This window comes from Lissotriton helveticus, chromosome 6 (assembly GCF_964261635.1).
Source record: "Lissotriton helveticus chromosome 6, aLisHel1.1, whole genome shotgun sequence".
Lineage (NCBI taxonomy): Eukaryota > Metazoa > Chordata > Amphibia > Caudata > Salamandridae > Lissotriton > Lissotriton helveticus.
Genome location: NC_136067.1, coordinates 1310509555 through 1310531148, shown reverse-complemented (window position 1 = coordinate 1310531148; position 21594 = coordinate 1310509555). Strand labels below are relative to the sequence as shown.

Below are 21594 nucleotides of genomic sequence, written 5' to 3'. Positions count from 1 at the left end.
GGATGACGGGCAGGCAAAGTCCGCCCGTCATCCTAATGGACCCCTATGTCTTGAAATGCGACATCTGTCAGCAGATGAAGGGTTCCACCATAACATGTCCAGCACATACACCATTGTTTCTATCTGACAAACCACTAGCGTGTGTATATTTAGACCACTGCGGCCCATTTAAAAGAGATGGGGCTTACAGATATATCATGGCAGCAGTGGATTCCTTCTTGAGATTCGTATGGGTGTGGCCCCAGTGCTCGGCTGCCGTTCCAACTGTTATAAATGATCTGCGAGTCTTTATAGGGACATACACAATTGACACATTACATTCTAACCTGGGCCCTGCGTTTAGCTCTCAGGCTTACAAAGAGGCCATGCGAGGAGTGGGTGTAGCATTGCAATACTTCCAGAGGGAAATTTGGTTGTGGAGAAGAAATACCTAGACTTAAAGCAGACTTTAACAGCTTGAGTATTAGGCATGGGAGAGCTGGGTAAAACATCTGTATGGTGTCCAGCGGGCCCTTAACAATATGACAAGAAGTTCTCTAGGGGTGGTCACTCCATATGAGGTGCCATGAATGTGGGTACCTGATCTTGATTGTGAAGGCGCAGTGGCGTATGAAAAACCATTTGACATCCATGATTGTTTGGCTGTTTTACAGGATCTAAGTGAATCCAGGACACAACAAAGTAATGTCCACCTGATGCAGACCACCACTGGGGAAGTCAAATCAGTCACGGCAAGACCTGACTGGATCCCAAAAGTCAGGAATCTGGTCAGAGAGAAAATAGTGGGCAAGAGAGAATTTGGGCCATCCTACAGAAAACCTGTCCCTGTCCTAGCCATTTTACGAACAAGAACAGTACTTCTACCGTCTCTTGCTGGTAAAAAGGAGAAAAGATTTGTCTCAATTGACCTAATCAAACCACACTATGTGGCCGATACTAAGTAGTAGATACGTGGACTCCAAAGTAGCAGACGCCCTCCTCTCGCTACAATTCAAGACGTTCAAACTGAAAGACTCATCATGTTCGAAGAGCCTCCTGTACGGATTGATGGACTAGGCAAAAATGTTATGGAATTCGTTCCCCTTGAACCTGAAGTGCAACTTCAAAATCAAACTCAACAAAATGACAAACAATTGTATTTATTTATTTAAGGAGTTTTATATAGTGCTGGCCAGACCCGAGGGTATTGGAGGAGCGCTTTACAACAAATTATAATGCAGGAGACCCAAAATAAGGCATAGGTACTAACGCTCTGCTGAGAACGGGCGGTATTGTCCCATTTAAAGAATGGGTGCACTGCTAAAACATGTTGGTTTTGTGCATTCAAAAGCATAAAAGTTCCACTAAGATGCATCAGTCCTATAACACACATCCCACTCATGCTTTATATTTGCTCAGGCAGCTAAAATGGACCCACACCAAAGCGCTTAATTCCTTGTCCTGATACTGACAAGTGTCTTTATCCTCTACACACATACAACTTCATACTCCACAACACACAAACATGCATAAAAAACACACTTATTGGTGTTGCCATTTTCTTTAAAAAGAAATTATCAATTTATGTACCTCAGTAAAAAAAACTCACTTTCTAGCTGGCAGACAATTAACAGGGTCCGTAACTTTGAGACAAAACACAACTAAAAAATAAGTACAATTTTATGCTAAAGGCAACAGAGTAACCATCAGTTCAGTGCACTCACTCGTGGATACCGTCTTTTCCTTGTCCATGATCACTATTGTCAGAAGACTTTTTAACCATTTTGTAGATTGTAAAGATAACAAAAAAAACACATGACAATTAGCTACCAGCTCAGTAAAGAGAACCAATAAGTCCTTTCCTAAATACTCTCTTCCAACATATACTACTGACATCTTAAGAGGAAATATGTTGCAGCAGGTGATATGCTTTCGCTAGCCACTCTACCCAACCGAGAACACGGTGTCTGGTACCTTGCGTAGCCATGCCCACCTCTGTGGAAGGTGACAAGTGTGTTTAGTGTCTATTTTTTTATTTTTCTATTTTTGTGTCTTCTCTTACACAATTTTGATAAATCTGTGTGCTAGTGCTCGGCCATTCAGTTGGCTCAAGGGTCAAAGTTGAACCCTCGCAGCAGAAGTATCACTTTTTCATGTTCTTAAGGTGGATATCACGCTCCAACTCGAACTGTCGGTGGTCCACCCATTCCAGAAAGGCTTTTCTTTCGATGTACCCTTCTTTCCCCCGGTTGTGAATGGCCAGCTCGTCCCCAATTCCTTCTTTTTCTTTGAAAGACTCCCAGGCCAGTTTGGATTTCTCCAGCGTGCACATCTTTTGCTTTTTGCCTATAAGGCTCCCCAGGACACTGTTAGTTTGGCCAGGCCTCTTTAACCCAGGGGGTGCAGGTGGGGAAGTGTCGCCTCCTCGTCTTGCTGCTTCAGGTACGATTTAGCTTCTTTTGACATGCTGCAACTTCCTTGTTCACTCTCACTTCTTCACCAGCAAAATCAAACACCTTGGTGATGGTAACCTTGGCAGCATCTTTAGGTTTATCCGAGTGTTGTGTCTCCTGTGGTTTCTGGTCAGTCTTGGGGGTGACCTGGGAATGCTACTTTGGAATGCTGGCTGGCACAGAGGCCTTGGGCTTCTGCCCTACATCGTTCAGGAGGCTGCCCCACAGATCATCAGCCTTCTTCTTTTGATAATTTTCTGTTTTAGCCACTTCCTCCTGCGAGAAGTCTGGCGCCTCGGGAACACTTTGCTATAAGACCAAATACAGATGTCTACGTCATCATGCCTCGATAAGAGCAAACTACTATTTCACCAGATCCTAATACAATTCCAACAATTGATCGAACTGCTTCTGGCAACTTCATAAACTTTGATACTTTTTCTTTGGATCCAAGTGTACCAGAAATGACACCAGCCCAAAAATCACACAAGCAGCAAGTTAAAGACTTTCTGAACTTTCTTAAAAAGACTTACCTGGTATCACTGTGGGTAGAACTATTAGTAATTACCGGGGTGCTTTTCTTTCTTTTCTGGCAAGGCTTAGTGATAGTTTTTAACATGCTTATTAATGGACAATACATTTGGCAAAGCTCTGCAGCCCAAAATGTGAATTTACTTTTAAAACCTATCACTCATCTCATCGACGACAAAGAGACTTGTCATCAGTGAAAATTACAGCAGTTCCTGTACCCAATGGTATAGTGTGGGAAAAGGTTGATTTTGATATATTTGGCCTGACCAAACTTTTAAAAATTCCACATTTATTTAAAATATCATTAAGTGATATCATTACCTCAAGTACATATTCCGATGATTGGGATTTTGAAACTGTAAATAACATGTCTGATTTGGAAAATTCTGCTGCATTTTCTAATAGTGAAACATTAGAAGGCACATCAGATTACGAAACCATGTATTGTTACCAACATTATGTTCATCACTTTCTGCATAAATCTGCAAATCCTAGAAATGTGTTCACATACCACCAAAGGGAACATTGTCCAACACGGCCGAAGGGCAATTCAAAAACCTGTGCTCAAAAGTTTCCATATTTTTCAGGGTTTAATAAGTCTACCCCAGCCTCATAATATTATAAGGTTGCACCAATGTCAGCACAGAAAAATATGTTAACAAACACCAAACATATTTACTCTGCATCCTTAATTGCCCAGTTATCTGAACAGGGTTACGACTTATGGAAAGACACTATAGACTTGAAATCACTCTGGGGTACTAGAGAATGGCATGGACAGGGGATAGAAGCTTTATTTAGAGCATGCCTCATCCCTCCACAAATCATGTTTTTGAACGAGACAGAGCAACAGACGTCTTGCCTTGGACTAGCCAAGAATAAAGACTTGAACACACCTCGGCTGCCAACACCATCACACACCTAGGGTAACGAAATATCACAGGAAGTGATTACGATAGATGACATTTTACAATATTACAGATCAAATCCCCGACTGGAAGAAATAGGTGATTTGGCCCACAGACACCAATGGGTGTCAGAAAAGATTTGAGGGTAAAACCGAAGGGGATCACAATCCACAGGCCAGATCGGTCTATGTACACAGACAACATCCAGGAGTAGTGACATCATACAGTGTTGGGAAGTTGTGCCTCAATTGGCTAAAAACCTCAACACTCACACAGGTAAAACAACACGCCGCACCAAATGACGCACTCCAGAGGAGGAGGAGAAACTGCTGCGCCTTCCACAGCTTAATCAATCAATCAATCAATCAATCAATCATATCATTTGTAAAGCGCACTACTCACCCGTGAGGGTCTCAAGGTGCTGGGGTGGGGAATGCTGCTACTGCTCGAAAAGCCAGGTCTTGAGGAGTTTTCTGAAGGTCAGCAGGTCTTGGGTCTGCTGTAGGTGGATGGGGAGGGTGTTCCAGGTCTTGGCGGCGAGGTGGGAGAATGATTTGCCACCTGAGGTCGCTCTTCGGAAGTGGGGGACTGTAGCAAGGGCGAGGTCAGCGGAGCGGAGTTGGCGGGTGGGGGTGTAGAAGCTGAGTCGTCTATTGAGGTACGTTGGTCCGGTGTTGTGGAGTGCTTTGTGTGCATGGGTGAGGACCTCCCTTAGCCTTAGAGCACTACAGCAGTGAAGAGCTCGGCCACTGCTGATGGGTGCAGTGCACAAAACGCCCAATAGAAGATGGTGGTGGACTAAGGTGCCGTTATTGTTAATATACGTGCTGATTGCTAGTCAGCACCTTTTGCCAACACTGCCAAGGGGGACTTCAGTCCCAGGCTCCTTTTCTCCCTGGAGGGAGGAGACTGCCACTGACATGCTCAAAATAGAGCTGACATCTATGGCAGTGCCGGTCAGCACCTTTTGCCAACACTGCCAAGGGGGACTTCTAGCCCCAGGTCCCCTGGCTTCCTGCTCTCCGAGAATATAGTGGAACCCTTTGGGACTTGTGGACCTGTGGGAATGTAGCTGTGAGTTATATGTGCACAAACACTGTATAATTGGTACTATTGTATATTTGCCCATGGAAAGCTGGTCATATTGGGCAACTAAAGATCTTTCTCAACCTCTGGCCCAATAGTTTCCTGTTGATATGGAGAAAAGGAAATCAATTCCGAGCGACATCAAGAAGGGTGGGTCACCTGAGTGGGGGCACAGAAAAACTAGAAAAGTCTACATTGCATGCAAATCTGCAGCAGAAAACTGTGTTTTGGATCGTATAGATGATCTATTGGTACAATGTCAAGACATCTTAGCTCCATCGTCTAGCACTCCTATTAATACATCTATGTTAGGGGAACAGCACTCTACCATTGAACCAGACCCAGAACCCAATCACGCTAGCAAAATTAAGCAAATTGCATCCATATTCACTAAGTGCACTACACAAAGCACTGTCTCCAAGGTTCGTGCATATAATACCAACAGGCAGTGTACATCTAAGGAGCGAGATAGGGAGGTAGGAGCCCTTCCCTCTTCCACTCTAGGGGCAGGCAATAACACCGATAATAGTAGGAATGACACCTATATAACCACTAATATTCCCCTATCCAACCGATTTTCGCTACTCCAAGATTAGTCAGAATGAACGGTGGATCTGCAGGAACAAGCACAGGGAGAGACTCCACAGTCCAGCCAAGGTTTTGTTTGTATTAATAGACAGAATGAGGTCCTCGGGGAGAGTGGGGGAGAAGGGGGAGGCTTACAGAACACAGCATCCAACTAAAGAGACTAAAGCCTGTAAGCTCATTGCTGAATTAAGAGATGAAGTTAATTCGTTGAAATCACTAATTTCAGTGCTCTCAAACCAAGTGAAGTTTCTTGTAACAACTGTGCAATTGAGAGTGAACCCTAACTACCTGCCCTCTTGTCCTCTATCAAATCATGATCCAACAACAGATAGTAACTCCTCAGCCAGGCCTATAAGAAATCCAGTTCCCCTAATGTCCATCCAAACAAGTCGCCCATTAGAACGTGGAAATACTACTCCTCCCAGATTAATGCGGACTGTGAATAGAGGCCGCCGTACTCCATGGCAGACCCAGGATCATGGTTCAATTAAGAGCTCTAGGAGTATTTTTTATGATTAATGTGCCTAAAGTTCTAGAGGTAGGCAGACAAGAGGACCACCATTCATTACTCAACAAATCAATCCACTGGATTCGTAAAATAGGGGGTGTAGATCTATTATTAGGGACGATATTATCTGGGCCAAACAATTTTCATACAGTGCCTCCCTTACAGATTCCATCGAACTCCATCTAAGAGATGAAAACGTAGTCCATAATTTAATTGCTCTAGAGGCAAGTACCTGCTCCCCGACAACCCCCAATGTCCAGTTGAAATATAGTCCTTCTGTCTCAGCACAGCCACAAGCACACAGAAGTGTTAATGCCTTGATGGGGTCAGATTCATCTTTAGCTCAGAATGACAGACTGAGGCGTCACAATATTACACCCTGTATGACCCCCAGCCATTACAACACGAATACCAATTGGGCTCTGAAGATACTCCAACTTGGAACCCCTACAACTGACTCTCTGATTACAATGCCGCCTTCTTGTTCTGAGCTCCTTGGTCCATTGCATTCTAGTGTTGGAACTCAAATAATGGCAAGGCCATATCAGCAAACCATTCCCCGAGCACCACAGATGTGCAATGCATCAGAGAGAAGTAATCACACCATCCCTTAAGGATTAGAAGAAATTAATTCAATGCTTTGTTTTGACGTGGGAATGTGGCTGGAATAAGATCTAAGATGTTACTCCCCCACTGGATTGAATATATTGAACAATTTGATGTCTGCATTTTACAAGAAGCTTGGGCAACCACACTGGTCTACATCCCTGGGTATGTTACTTTTTGTCGACCGGCTATTACTGGTAGACCAGGAAGACCAGCGGGGGGGCTATTGACCTGAATTAGTATTGATCTGCTATGCACAATTAGAGAGATTAAAATCAATAACCCTGACATACTTGAAAGTTGCAACTAGCCTCAGGGGTAGAGATGGTAGGATGGTGGACATATTTAATGTGTACGCTCATGGGACCAATTCAGGCACATGTTCTCCAATCCTCCAAGCTTTAGAAAACACTCTTGAGGAGAGGGAGATATCAATACCTCTGATACTTGAAGGAGACTTTAATTGTACATACGAACCATTATGCACAATGGACGCACCTGACAGCGACCAGGTAGAGGCATATTGGCATTTCCCCCCCCTCGATTTACCACCAATCAGAAAATGGATACAAATTGCCCTGCAGCTCCAGGCCATAACTCTTGGTTATGGGCTTAGGGCAGCAAATGGCCGTACCAACTCTGATAAGATGGGAGCCAATACTTTTAATAGGACATCTAATATGAGCCAAATTAATTATGTTCTGATAGACATTAGGTTGTGGCCAGAAGTACTGGAAATGGTGGTTGGGGAAACAGTTGTTTATTGATCATAACTCGCATGAGCTTTATGTGACCTCAATCTGGACTAAACCAAGCGACACTTTAGAGATAATGCTCTCCTCTAAGGACTTATACCCCACGAATTATAATAGACGATTAAAGTGGGCACAGGTAGCGATCGACACAGTTAAGACTGAAGCTATAAATCAAACCCTTCAAGAGAGTATTACACTGCTTCACAATGGAGTTGAACAGCAATATGAGCTTACAACAGTCACAGACATTCACTCGTCCTTTTTTATACAGTTAGCTTCCCACTTTACTTGCTCGAGAGCTCGACATTAGTCAACCCACAACATTCTTGGTTTAACCAAAAATGTGAGGAAGCACGGTCATGTTTGGCAGCAGAGATTAAAGCCAAGAATCCTAATAATATAAGATCAGCGAGAAGAGTATACAAGAAAACTCAGAAGGATGCTAAAAAGGAGTGGGTGGAGGATCGCTGGTCACAGATCAATGTCGCTTGCAAACAGAAGGATCAAAGGCAATTTTGGCTACCTGTAACAAGGGGAGATGCTGAAAGACCTAGATCACCCACTAACAATATCACAGGGGCCGCATGGTTTCACCATGTTTTAGGTATTTATTCTGGACCAGGTTTGACCATCAACTGCAGGCTCTTCCCTAGAATTAACCAATATGCAGCCAAATGTTAATTTTTTTTACTGTAGCTGTAGCATCAGGTCCAGATGGAATACCTGGAGACATCTTTCTAGCTGATATTCCTAAATGGTCTAGTTATATGTGGTTACTAGCCTATGGCATAGCTGCTGGGCCCCTGTACCTCCTTCTTGGCAAGGAGCGGAGTTCATCCTTATCTACAAGAAGGGGAACCAATCGCTGCCCACAAATTACAGGCCGATAAGCTTAATAGATGGGGCTCAGAAAGTTTTCTCCCGTGCCCTGCTTTATCAAAATCACTGATTGGATGGAAGAGAAGGGGAACATCCATTACAACGCAACTGTTACAACGCAGTACCTTTACAACGAATCCATTACAACGCATGTGCCTTTACAATGCATGCTATTACATCGCATGCTATTACAACGCGGATGCCATTACAACGCATGTTATTACAATGTAAGTATTTTTTTTTTAAATGTTACATTTTTATAATATATTATAATATATCTTTAATAATTTTAAATTAATCTTTTTTCATATAATTATATATTTTTTTATTTAATCTTATTTATTTTTAAATTTTATATATGTATTTAAATATAATGTTTATAAATTAATATTCAGAAAAAAAATATTTGTTTTATTAATTAGTTTCAGGTAATACTTTTTTAATAATTAGTAGTAGAGTTATATTTTTTGGTATAATAAATAGACTCAAAAATAGTAGTATTTTTAATTTATTAGATTTTGAAGTAATTAAAAATATTTGTTTTAATAATTAGGTTCAGTTAATACTCATTAAAAAAATCGTAGCTGGTTTTACTTTAATTTTAATCAATTGTTCATAAAGTAATATTCATGAAAAAAAATAGTAGTGTTTTTAATTGATTGAATTATTAGTAATTAAAAATATTAGTTTAATTAATTAGGTTCAGTAAATACTCATTTAAAAATTAGTAGTAGTTTAAAATGTATTTTTAATTAATTGTTTATAAATTAATACACTTGAAAATTAATTATTTATAAATTAATACTCTTGAAAAAAAATAAGTATTATTTTTTAAATGTTGGTATACATTTTGTTGTTATTAAGACACTCAAAAATTATCGTATTTTGTATTGATAATTTAATAAATAGTAATTACAATTTTTATAAAATGTTTACATTTTAAAAAAACTCAATAAAAAATGTATACTAATTAATAATATCATTATAATATATTGTTAATTTATAGAAATAAATATATATGAAGAATAATTCTTTAAAAAGGTTTTTTTTTAAAATCTTTAAAAATATACTAAAAATATTATATTATAGTTTAAAATATATTAAAAAATATTTTTTGTTAAAAGAAGAGTATATGTATTTAAAAAAATATTTAAGTAAGATTACATTTGATAATTAATATAAAAAAATATTGTATTTATTTTCCCACGCTTTACCATGAGATCAATGAGATGAATTGTCCTTTATTTATTTCCATAGCCGCCTGTATGTTTGCCGCAGAACTCATTTTCATGTTCATTTTATGCTAGATGCGGGACAGATCAGAAGCAAATGGATCAAGAATAGAGGTATGTACATTATTTTATTAATATTAATAACATAAGCTACAAAGTAGAATAAACATTTATTAATAACAGATTCTATGGAATGCAAGATTGATTTTAATAATATTTATTTAGAAAATATATAAGAAAAAAAAGAATAATTTATTATAATTTTTAATAATGTTATAAATAATAACATATGTGTATTTCACATGTAAATAAACATTTTTTGATCAGATTTATGTGAAATAATATATAACATATATAAATTGTCAGTTTTTTATCTTTGTTGTTCCAGATGACGTAGACGTGCATGGACGCGGCCATTTTGGAGATCGTCGATGGACAATGCAGCAGCAAGCAGATCTGCGCTCAGGTAGGAAACATTTTTAAGTTGATTTTTAAACAGTTTGATGTATTAATGTGTAAATATTGTAAGGAGAGAATAGGTAGAAGTTATATAGGAGAGTTTTAAGGTTTTTGTCACTCTTTTAGCATGTAGCTACAGCATGCCGTTGTCGGGTCATCTGTAAATAGTATTAAATGTGTAATTGTAATTGTTTACAGTAATTTATTATCATTGTTTAGTATAAAAATGTATATACAATGTTTTTTTTCGAAAATATAACATGTGTTTGACAAACCGGATCAAGAAGAAGATCGAATAAGACGTTTTGGATTACATTTGTAGTTTTTTTTTTTTTTTAATGGATTTTAAAAAAGGGATTTTTTGAGTAGTGGATTTTAAAGAATATTTTTAGGAGTGTGTTTTTTTAAAAATCGGAAATGTATATTGGAAAAAGAAGATGGTTCGTGGATTTCGCAGAAGAAACTTTGGAGATGGATCGATTTTGGATTTGGAGATCGTTTTTGGAAAAAGAAATAATAAATGGATTTTGTTTTCGATATCGTTTTGAAAAATTAGATTTGATCTTCTTTTGTCCAGGTTTTATACATTTTGATTGGATTTTCGACTTTGGAGAATGGATTATTTCTTCTTGGACATTTTGGGAAATGCTTTTTTAAAAAGAAGAAAGATTACTTTTTTTTAACACTGGAGTGGATATGTTGATGGATTTCACAAAAAATGGATTACAATGGGATTTTGAAAGAAAAAAAGAAGAAGATAGAAGACATCTAAGGTAAGGTGACCCGACATTTACATTTTGAAAAATGTTTTTTAAAAATGCCAATTGAATAGAAATGTTTAATGAATTTAGGGCAAAACAGGAAAGTAAGGTTGTAGTTAGAGTTAATAATGGAGTATGTGTGCAACATTATCTAGGTAGTCTAAAGCCACACACAACGAAAATTGTTGTAAGGTATCCAATAGTCTCTCAGACATTTCTTTTGATTTTTTAGAGATGCGTGGATTTAGACTACCTGTTAATGTTTGTGAGATTCTCATTTCTTGGAAAGTTTTCTCCTTCCTCAAAGTTTCCAAGAAATGATAAAAGTTAGGGTGAGGTTTGCCAATTTGTATGATTGAAGGAGTAATGCCATCCCTCTATGGCATTGTTTGTCTTTGCTTCTCCTTCTAAGCAGCTCGTGTAGCAGTTCCACCACTCCACATGGAAACGTGGTTTCCTCCTGCGACCCGACCTGCTTAGATGCTCAATCCATGTGTCCTCAAAATAATTTAGTAAGGCTGCCAATTTTTCCTCGTTTTCAGTATAAAATTCAGATTCTGTAATTGCAGTGTAGTACTCGTCTACACTTTCAGGAGGAACAAAGCAAAGAGCTGTTAGTTTTTTTAATTCAAATTGAAGTTTGCTATCCGAAGAAAAATCCACAACTAGGGATGTTTTTTGTAATTTACGCCAAAATGTCTGGGAAAAGTGGAAAAAACAACCCTGAATTTGGGTATCCGTGTATGTTTTGGAAATAACATTTATCATAGCAAATTCAAAATCAACAATGATTTTCCTAGGACTTATGTTTGATGGTTTGCTTTTAACCACTGTCAAAAGTTCATTGTAGGTTGTGGATTGTTTGTCAGGTAGCAAACTGTACACTACGGGAACTACATTGTTGTTAATTTTTGCATGAATAGTGTAAATTTGAATGAATGGATGGGGCATGCTTTTAAATGTCCCATCCATCATCCATATTTCACTATTCTCTAATTTAACAAGGTTGCGGGTGTACTGAAGATAAGTATACGTTTAAGAGGGTTTTGGTTATCATGCAGGAGGAAAGGTTCAATGTCTTCGCGGATCAGTTATTCTCTCATTATAATATATATATCCAGCATGTTTTAATAATCTGTTTCCTTTGTTTGATTTGATGTATCTGGCAGTATTATCTGCTGACATTATCTGAAAAAAAAGAAAATGATTTTGTAAAAATATGTTTTTGCTAACTTAGAATTTTCTTTCATTTTTCAGTTTTAACCCCTACACTATCCAACACTAACTTTACTGCTACACCTCCCTGGAGTTAGAATAGTAATTTAAATCACTACACTATCCATCACTTACCCTACTGCTACACCTCCCTGGAGTTAGATTAGTAATTTTATCCCCTACACTATCCATCACTTATCCTACTGCTACACCTCACTGGAGTTAGATTAGAAATGTTAACCCCTACACTATCCATTACTTACTCTACTGCTACACCTCCCTGGAGTTAGAATGGAAATTTTAACACCGACACTATCCATCACTTACACTACTGCTACACCTCCCTGGAGTTAGAATAGTAATTTTAACCCCAACACTGTCCAACACTTACCCTACTGTTACACCTTCTTGGAGTTAGAATAGTAATTGTAAACCCTACACTATCCAACACCTACCTTACTGCTGCACCTCCCTGGAGTTAGAATAGTAATTTTAACCCCTACACTATCCAACACTTACCCTACTGCTACACCTCCCTGAATTTAGAATAGTAATTTTAACCCCTACACTATCCAACAGTTACCCTACTGTTACACCTCCCTGGAGTTAGAATAGTAATTTTAAACCCTACACTATCCGAAACTTACCTTACTGCTACACCTTCCTGGAGTTAGAATAGTAATTTTAACCCCTACACTATCCAACACTTACCTTACTGCTACACCTCCCTGGTGTTAAAATAGTTATTTTTACCCCTACACTATCCATCACTTACCCTACTGCTACACATCCCTGGAGTTAGAATAGTAATTGTTATCCCTACACTATCCATCACTTACCCTACTGCTACACCTCCCTGGATTTAGAATAGTAATTTTAACCCCTACACTATCCATCACTTACCTTACTGCTACACCTCCCTGGAGTTAGAATAGTAATTGTAACCCCTACACTATCCATCATTCACCCTACTGCTACACCTCCCTGGAGTTAGTATAGTAATGATAATCCCTACACTATCCATCACTTACCTTACTGCTACACCTCCAAATGTTACAATAGTAATTTAAACCCCTACACTATCCAACACTTACTCTACTGCTACACCTCCCTGGAGTTAAAATACTATTTTTTACCCCTACAATATCCAACACTTACCTTACTGCTACACCACCCTGGAGTTACAATAGTAATTTAAACCCTACACTATACAACACTTACCCTATTGCTACACCTCCCTGGAGTTAGAATACTAATTTTTACCCCTACAGTATCCATCACTTTCCCTATTGCTACACATCTCTGGAGTTAGAATAGTTATTTTAACCCCCACACTATCCTATACTTACCCTCCTGCTACACCTCCCTGGAGTTAGAATAGTAATTTAAACCCCTACACTATTCAATACTTATCCTACTGCTACACCACCCTGGAGTTACAATAGTAATTTTTACCCCTACACTATCCATCACTTAACCTACTGCTACACATCCCTGGAGTTAGAATAGCAAATTTTATCCCTACACTATCCATCACTTACCCTACTGCTACACCTCTCTGGAGTTAGAGTAGTTATTTGAACCCCTACACTATCCATCACTTACCCTACTGCTAGACCTCACTGGATTTAGAATAGTAATTTTTACTCATACACTATCCATCACTTACCATACTGCTACACCTCCCTGGAGTTAGAATAGAAATTTGTACCCCTACACTATCCATCACTTACCCTACTGCTACACCTCCCTGGAGTTAGAATAGTAATTTTAAGCCTTACACTATCCATCACTTACCCTAATGCTACACCTCCCTGGAGTTAGTTTAGTCATTATAATCCCTACACTACCCATCACTTACCCTACTGCTACACCTCCCTGGAATTAGAATAGTAATTTTAACCCCTACACTATTCAACACTTACCTTTCTGCTACACATCTCTGGAATTAGAATAGTAATTTTAACTGTTACACTATTCTACACTTTCCCTACTGCTACACCTCCCTGGAGTTAGAATAATAATTTTGACCCCTACACTATCTATCACTTACTCTACTGCTACACCTTCCTGGAGTTAGATTAGTAATTTTAACTCCTACACTATCCATTAGTTACCCTACTGCTACACCTCCATGGAGTTAGAATAGGAGTTTCAACCCCTACACTATACAACACTTATCCTTTTATATAACAGTATTAAAAAGTTTTTCTTTTGTTTACCTTTATTTTGCTTTCTTGGCACTTTCTAGATTAAGTTGTTTTTGGGTCTTCTTGTTTGCAATGTTCTTTCTTTAATATGTTGACCTGTTTCTAATATAAAATATAAAATATTATTTTTGAGTCCTTTTCTTTTTCGAGTGCTATGTCTCAGATGATTTAATAGTGGTTAATTTTACGTTTTCCTACTGCATTATTTAAAATTTTCTTAAATGATTCATTCTTGTGCAGTTTCATTTCAAACATTTTCTAGTGCTTTTACCATTTTCTTATGAATTGTATTGCTTCTCTGGAGTTGTCCAATTATTTATTGCACATGTAATACTCTTCTCTTACCTTTTCTTGATTTGTCTTGGGACTTAGATGGACTTTCTTGTTTTTCCTCGTTCTTTGGTTTCCTTAAGCGGTTTCAAAATTTATGAAAAAAAATGTTAGTTTCGTGTGCTTTTTTAAGGAGAGGTCACTGTTTGAGGATTTAAAAGTGGTTAATAAATGACCGTGTTCATTTTCCTTTTTAATTTACCTTTAGTTTTATTTGGTTGTTTTGTGAATGGTTTCTCATTTTGTAACAGGATGGTTTTTAGAAGGTCTTATTTTCTGTTTTCCAAGTATATTTTTCTTTCTATTTATCTGTTGTGGGTGTAGGAAGAAAACAAATGTTTTACTTTTTTTTAAAGACCCTTTTCAATTGGAATTCTTTTTTCCTAAGAACTTGCACATGTTAAGCTTTTAAAATGTGCAATAAAAATTGAAAAACATTTATAATTCTTCAAAATTAAATTTTGATGGTTTAGCAGTTTTTATTGGATTGCAGCAGAGATTTAAAAAAAAGGTTATACCGTGTACATAATTGTGAATTAACCAGAATTGTTTTACTGCTTTACAGTTTTTTTTGTTTACCTTTGATAAAGAAGTTGGTATAAGTTGTCTGCGTTCTGTCTTCAAACTTTTTTTGATGAAATGATTTCCTCACTAAAAAATATTTAGTAAGCTTGAAAATTGAAAAATGAATACTGTTTAGCTTGCTAAATATTTTTACGTGTTTTAGACATTAAATCAATTCATAGAAAAAATAGAAACCTGTTACATTTTACCGTTTCACAAGATTCCTTTAAACATTGTTGCATGTTAAAGTTTAGAAACTCATTTTAATAATAATCTATTTTTTAAAACGTACTTACAACTATTTTCGCTTTATAATTGTGTTTGTTTTCAAATTTCTTGAATCGATTTACAAGTATGGTGCAATCTGAAATATATTATTATTTTATTTTAAAAAATTGTGCTGATTTATTCACAAATATGCTATTTCTTTATATGCTATTACTTATACTTACTTTATTTTATGGGAGGTGATGTATTCTTTTTGTCGAGTTGATGCAGCTTGAAAAAGGTTAGAGTGTCAGGAATATCCGTCTGCTCTCTCTGGTAGTTAATAAACTACTGGATTCAAAATGGTGTCTTAGTTGTATTTATACGTTTTTGTGGGTCTCGCCATAAATTTTGAGAAAAGCATCATTTAAATGTGTGTTTTTTATGATTCGTTTTATGTGTGAACTTATAATTTAAATTTTATATTTAAAAGTGAGTGTTTTATCTTTTGAATTGCGTTTAGTCCTCTATTTTCTTTCCAGAGGTTTGGTGTGTGGGTCATGAAAAGTGTTGTAGGACTGAATTTTAACTTCGTTTTTAAAATGGCGGCTATGTTTATGTCTTAGTAATTTTTTTCAGATTAGTTTCCTTTATATGTTTTGTTTATGTTGATTTATTAATAATATGTATTGAATATGGTTTTTAAAGAATTATTAATACTGCTTGTTTCAAATGTAATACTCATGTAATACTTGTGTATTTATTTTAATACTCGAGTATTATTTTTGTTCACATGCTCGTTTTTGAATAAATATGTGTTTAATTTCTTTTTGTATTTTAATACACTTCACCACCAAAAACCCCTATTTCCTTGGCATCCTGTCCCAGGAGGTATTTTACAATATTTTATAGTTATTAATACTGTTTTTGCGTGACTAATATTCGAGTATTTATTGTAATACCCGAGTATTAATTTTTTTAAAAATACACATTTTAGTCAAAATTATCATTCAGTTTCTTACTACATTTTAATACACTTCCCCACCCAAAACCCCTATTTTCCCTGCAACCTGCCCCAGGAGGTATTTTACAAAATTAATTTATATTTATTATTTTTTTTTTTGCGTTGTAATGGTATGCGTTATATTGTTTTTCGTTGTAATGGTACTTTCCAATCTTCTAAATTACTTTGCGTTGTAATGGTATGCGTTGTTAAAACTTTCGTTGTAATGGTACTTGCGTTGTAAAAAATGCGTTGTATTGGCATGCGTTGTAAAAGTATGCGCTGTACTGTCATTCATTCGAAGAGAACAATATATTATCTCCCTTCCAAGCAGGGTTCAGGAAAAAAAATTGTACTATCGACCAAGTCTTCCTCTTTACCCTTTTGGCCTGTAAGTCTGTGATAATAGAGCAGGGCAGTCTTTACACTGCTTTTATTGATTTGAAGTCAGCCTTTGATGTTATCCCAAGGGCCACAATTTGGCAAGTCTTGCAAGATCTGAGGCTCCCTCATAACATTCTGGCACTTTTAATACGACTCCACGAAGAAAATTATGCTAAAGTACGATGGGGAGATCAAATGCAACTGACTGACTCAATAAGGGTTGTAAGAGGGGTGAGGCAGGGCTGCGTTCTAGCTCCCATCTTATTTTCGCTTTTTATAAATGGGGTGGTGAAACACCTAGTGGAAGTCCACACAGATGCTCCCTCATTGGGGAGTGTCAAAACAACTACTTTGCTGTTTGCGGATGATACACTATTAGTCTCTAAAACCCCGAGTGGCCTTCAACTGCTGTTAGATCGCTTCATGTCTTTTTGTGAGATGAAAGGTTTAGAAGTCAACACCTCAAAAACTAAACTCCTGCTTATGAATCCCCACAAATCTTCCAAAGGGAAATTTACATTGAGGGGGATTTCATTGGAAAGGGTGGATTCCATTGTATATCTTGCTGTAACTCTCACAGAGAAAATTGCATAGAAACGAAATAATTTGAAGCAAATCCCGCAGCAGAGGAAGACTTCTGGGGCCTTAATTTTAGAACATAGGACATCACAAACTAGACCGATTGCAGCTCCCCTTCAAATATATCACCAGAACGTGGTTGGCTTGGCCCTGTATGGGGCTGAAATCTGGGGATTTGATCATCTGGAGTGCCTTCTTCTTACTGAAAACAAATTCTTAAGATCACTCTACTCCCTCCCCAGAGTACCCCGCTCACTCCTTTAAGGTTAGATTTGGGTAGAACTACAATAGTGGATAAGGCGAGGCTTCACCCGCTTCTCTTTTGGCTCTGCATTAAAAAAAACACCTGAGCTTCTCCACTACGCAATTGCTACTGAAGTGGTTCACAAGCTGAATCATTTCAGAAAGATTGGCTGGTTTTGTAACATCAAAACCTTTCTTTTTTAATTAGGTTTGGGAAACCTTTGGGAAGTAACGGATTCCAGATTATTGCCCAGCAGAGGGTGGGTTAAGTCTTATTACTGGAAATGGGTGGCAGATAGAACTGCCACATATGCTATAGGAGGTCGCCTCACAATAGCATTTATGGAATTTAAGGTGCTTAGTGTGTATGAACCTTCTATGGATCTCATTACTGTTCCGCAAGAGAGGAAGTTATTTATCCAATTTAGATTTAAATGTCTCTCCTTGAACTCTTTTACTGCGTCATGGAACAGGGCTCTTCAGACACACATTGCCACTGTCCATGTTGCTTTGAGACAGAGGAGACGATCCAGGATATTCTCTTTGCATGCCCTCTGTATAAAAACTAAAGATCTAATTGGTTAGCCCCTGCCTGTAGACAACAATGAACCCGTCGCCATTTAGAGGCACTATGTATCCTCCGAACAGATACAAGGCCACTAATAGTATGTGCAGTGGCCAAATTCCTGGGGAGAATGTGGTTTACCAGGAGGCAGATGCTAAAAATGAATTAAGCACACTTTCAGATCAAATATTAATCTTCATTTAGTATCTAGTTTACATCTGATATTTTGTGTATATATTAATATATAATTCATGCCAAAATTACTGAGAATTTGTGCAATATTGTATTCTTGCATGTTATACATTAGCACTTTATGTACATTTACGGCTCCATATTTTTTCTTTTTAAGTGTTTTTAGCTTGTCATGGTTTTACTTTGTCGCAGCTGTTTTTATCAACCTGTTTCTTGTTTTTAATGGCTTGGTTTTATTATGCTTTGCTTTTGTATAAAGAACGTAATTCGTCTTGGCCCACAATACCTAACATGAAAATCTTTCTCCTATCAATATACTGAATTGTATGCCTATATACTGTGATAGTCGTAATGACTGAATAAAGTTTGATGATGATGACTAGGAAACAACACTTATATTTACCCACACAGGATATGGATCTTAGGGATTTTTTACTAGGTCTCAGGAAACCATGTCAGAAAGATTTCATGTATGCTGGAATTCATGCTGCCTACAATGAAATATGGAAAATATCCCAACAAGAGGCAGCAGAGAGACTTCACGTAATAGACCATATTAATCCAGAGAAATCCCAAGCAGTGGTGGACAATGGGTTAACTACATTGACCTCCAGGATATATTCCTTAGGCAACATTGTATTTTCTGTGATGGACATCCTCGAACAAGATTTGGCCATAGTACAACACGAGCAATACCAATAACGTTCTATCATGTTGTTAAGCTGGACGCTGCAATCTTTGTGTGCAGGTTATGTGCCATGGCGTTTTATCAACAGCACGTCCCTGTTTTCTGAATACAATCTGACAGATAAACAGGTAGAAATGGCACAAAGGGGAGCAAAATATACAATGCTGCAAATTTAAAACTGGATAGATTACCATTTATAGTGGCAGAATCACCGTCCATGGAATGGCTAATCCATGGCCACATAAATCTACCGGTCACTACTTTTCAGTTTTAATTTTGCCTTGAACACAAGCAAGCAGGCAGATATGAAAAAATGGGTAAAGAATACATTAAGGAATCTTGGGAATTACCATACAGATTTTGATGCCGGAGTGGGGATGGAGAAGTGTTTCTTAGCGGTACAAACTGTAAGAACACTTTAAGTGGATCACTCATATGTTAGGATATAAGGCTGCACCGGGCTTGTAATGGTTCTGTAGCAAACTTGTCCTGTCATCTGAGCTGTTCCACAGCTGCAGGGATTACTCCAGCATTCAGGCTACTTTCAAATGGAAGTTACTTGATGCTGGATGATCCAAGCTGCTGCGGAATGCTTCTGGGCATCGCATATCTGGTGAGCTCCAGGGATACTTGTTGTTTGCAAGTATTGTTCCCACTGACACAAACAGTCAGGGAGACGCCGTTATGGCCTTCACTGAATGTTTCTTTAATACTATTTGATACTCTAAGCAGAATGAAAGTCATGCTTTTACAGAAGTTTGTGCCCTTAATCTCTGCTCAAGAGACTTTTGATCTCCAGATTGTAAGGTCTTCAGCAGAGTTACAGGCTCTTATTCATACACATTGCCCTTTCTATTTTGTAGAAATGGTAAATCGCATCTTTAACATGTCTGATATGACTGACATTGTCTACCTATTTAAGACCATAGGTTCTGGACTTCTGGGCACCTTTCAGACGGTACATGGAGTTATACCAAACTTCAGAAACTCTGTATTCGGAAGAGTCTTTGGAGGACTTCCACTAATCAAGTTTCTAATAACAGGTATCCTGATTGTCTTCTATCTGTGGACATCCCAGTCACCAAGGAGATGGAAAAAGCAGTCATGGAGTGGAAATACCGTAACCGCATGGTACAACATCTAGGCATGTCACGCCTAAGAGAACTAAGTGCATTTTGGTTTCCGTCATTTTGACCAGTCTGGATGGACTGCATCTTACCCGTCCTTCAAAGCCTGTTTTGTGCAGAAGAATGGGTGTTAGACCTTTGTTTGACACTCCCATCATGTGCGCAACTGGACGTGAATGCTCTACTGGACCCGATAACGGCCCATGTTCTGTAGTGTTCCAAGCGTAGTCTAATGTTGATGGCGGCATTCCTTGTGCCACTGCAGGTAGTATATCCACCTGTTGGTATGGACACCGGCTCCTCCACTGACACCCAGGCTTTGGACAGCGCACAGCCTGCCCCAGCACTGGCTGTGGACAGCGTAGAACATCATCTGTGCTCAATTGACTTGCTTTGCGAGGCTCTACAGGGCCATCTACTACGGAAATAAGCAAAGAAAATGCGTCTACCAGCCAGGACACGTAAACATTCAACTCATTTTGGCTTGTGTTCTGGAATAAATTAGGCTTTTTTAAACAAGCTCAATTTGGAACTCAGAAACAAAATTGCCCATATTTCATTATTGGGCATAAATGGCTTTCTAATGCTTATAGTGGTTCGGACTATAACTACGGACACTTTTAGAGCTATAATTTGCAAACATTTTCCTTTTAAAAACTTTAAGCTTGTTAGAATTGTTTTAGAAGTTTTAAACATTTTAGCAAAACGAATGTCTTATGAACTCTGAGCATATATCTAGCTAGGCTAGTAGTATGCTATAGGTTACATATGTCATCCAGTCGGTAGAGGAGTGGGTGTTATATTCCATATAGGTACCTAATATAGGCGCAGGCAACATCACAACCTTTCACCTATACTCGTCCCTACATTACAAACATGACAGTTCTTAGGCACTGACCTTTTACATAGATATGACACTGCATTCAGAATGTAGGTTGTTCCCTAGTTCAAATCTCATACATTATGCATGAGGCTTTTTGGAAGCACAGCAGGACTAGCAGCAGGACTGACATCTCCTGTATATTATCCCTGTATAAAGTTCTGGATCAACATCATCCTTTAGGGCGACACAGTAACACAGCAAGGTAGGACCCCTGGGGAGACCCATAGGTATATATATATGCATCATGTCCTGCTTAGAGAGAGAGAGGAGACCTTGACTTTCCTGGCTGACACACTGAGAGATGCTGAGATTCCTGCATGCAGACGCTACATCTAGCAGTGAACTATTATCCCTCGCGGGGTGTCAAGACCACCACGGGGTCCCATATTCTCTAATTCTCAGGTAATGGGGGGACTGGACCTTAGAGGGATTCTTGGCATGACATCTATATAGATGCTAGGTACATTTAGGTACATCTAGTTAGGGAGGCATCGTAGGAGTACGCACTTATTATCATGTATTTTATGTAGTTGTATATATTCATGATTACTGCAAAACGGTAGAACTGTACTATCCCTTTAATTTCTTAATACTGCTAATCAAATATCTCTGCTACTGTCTAATGGTTGTTGCAGCTCATCTATTCTACACTAGAATAA

General features: G+C 38.1%; 1 pseudogene; it reads right to left on the bottom strand.

Moving 5' to 3' along the window:
- Positions 1-2122: 2122 nt before the first annotated feature.
- LOC144762689 (craniofacial development protein 1 pseudogene) lies at positions 2123-20210 on the bottom strand (annotated as a pseudogene).
- Positions 20211-21594: the final 1384 nt, after the last annotated feature.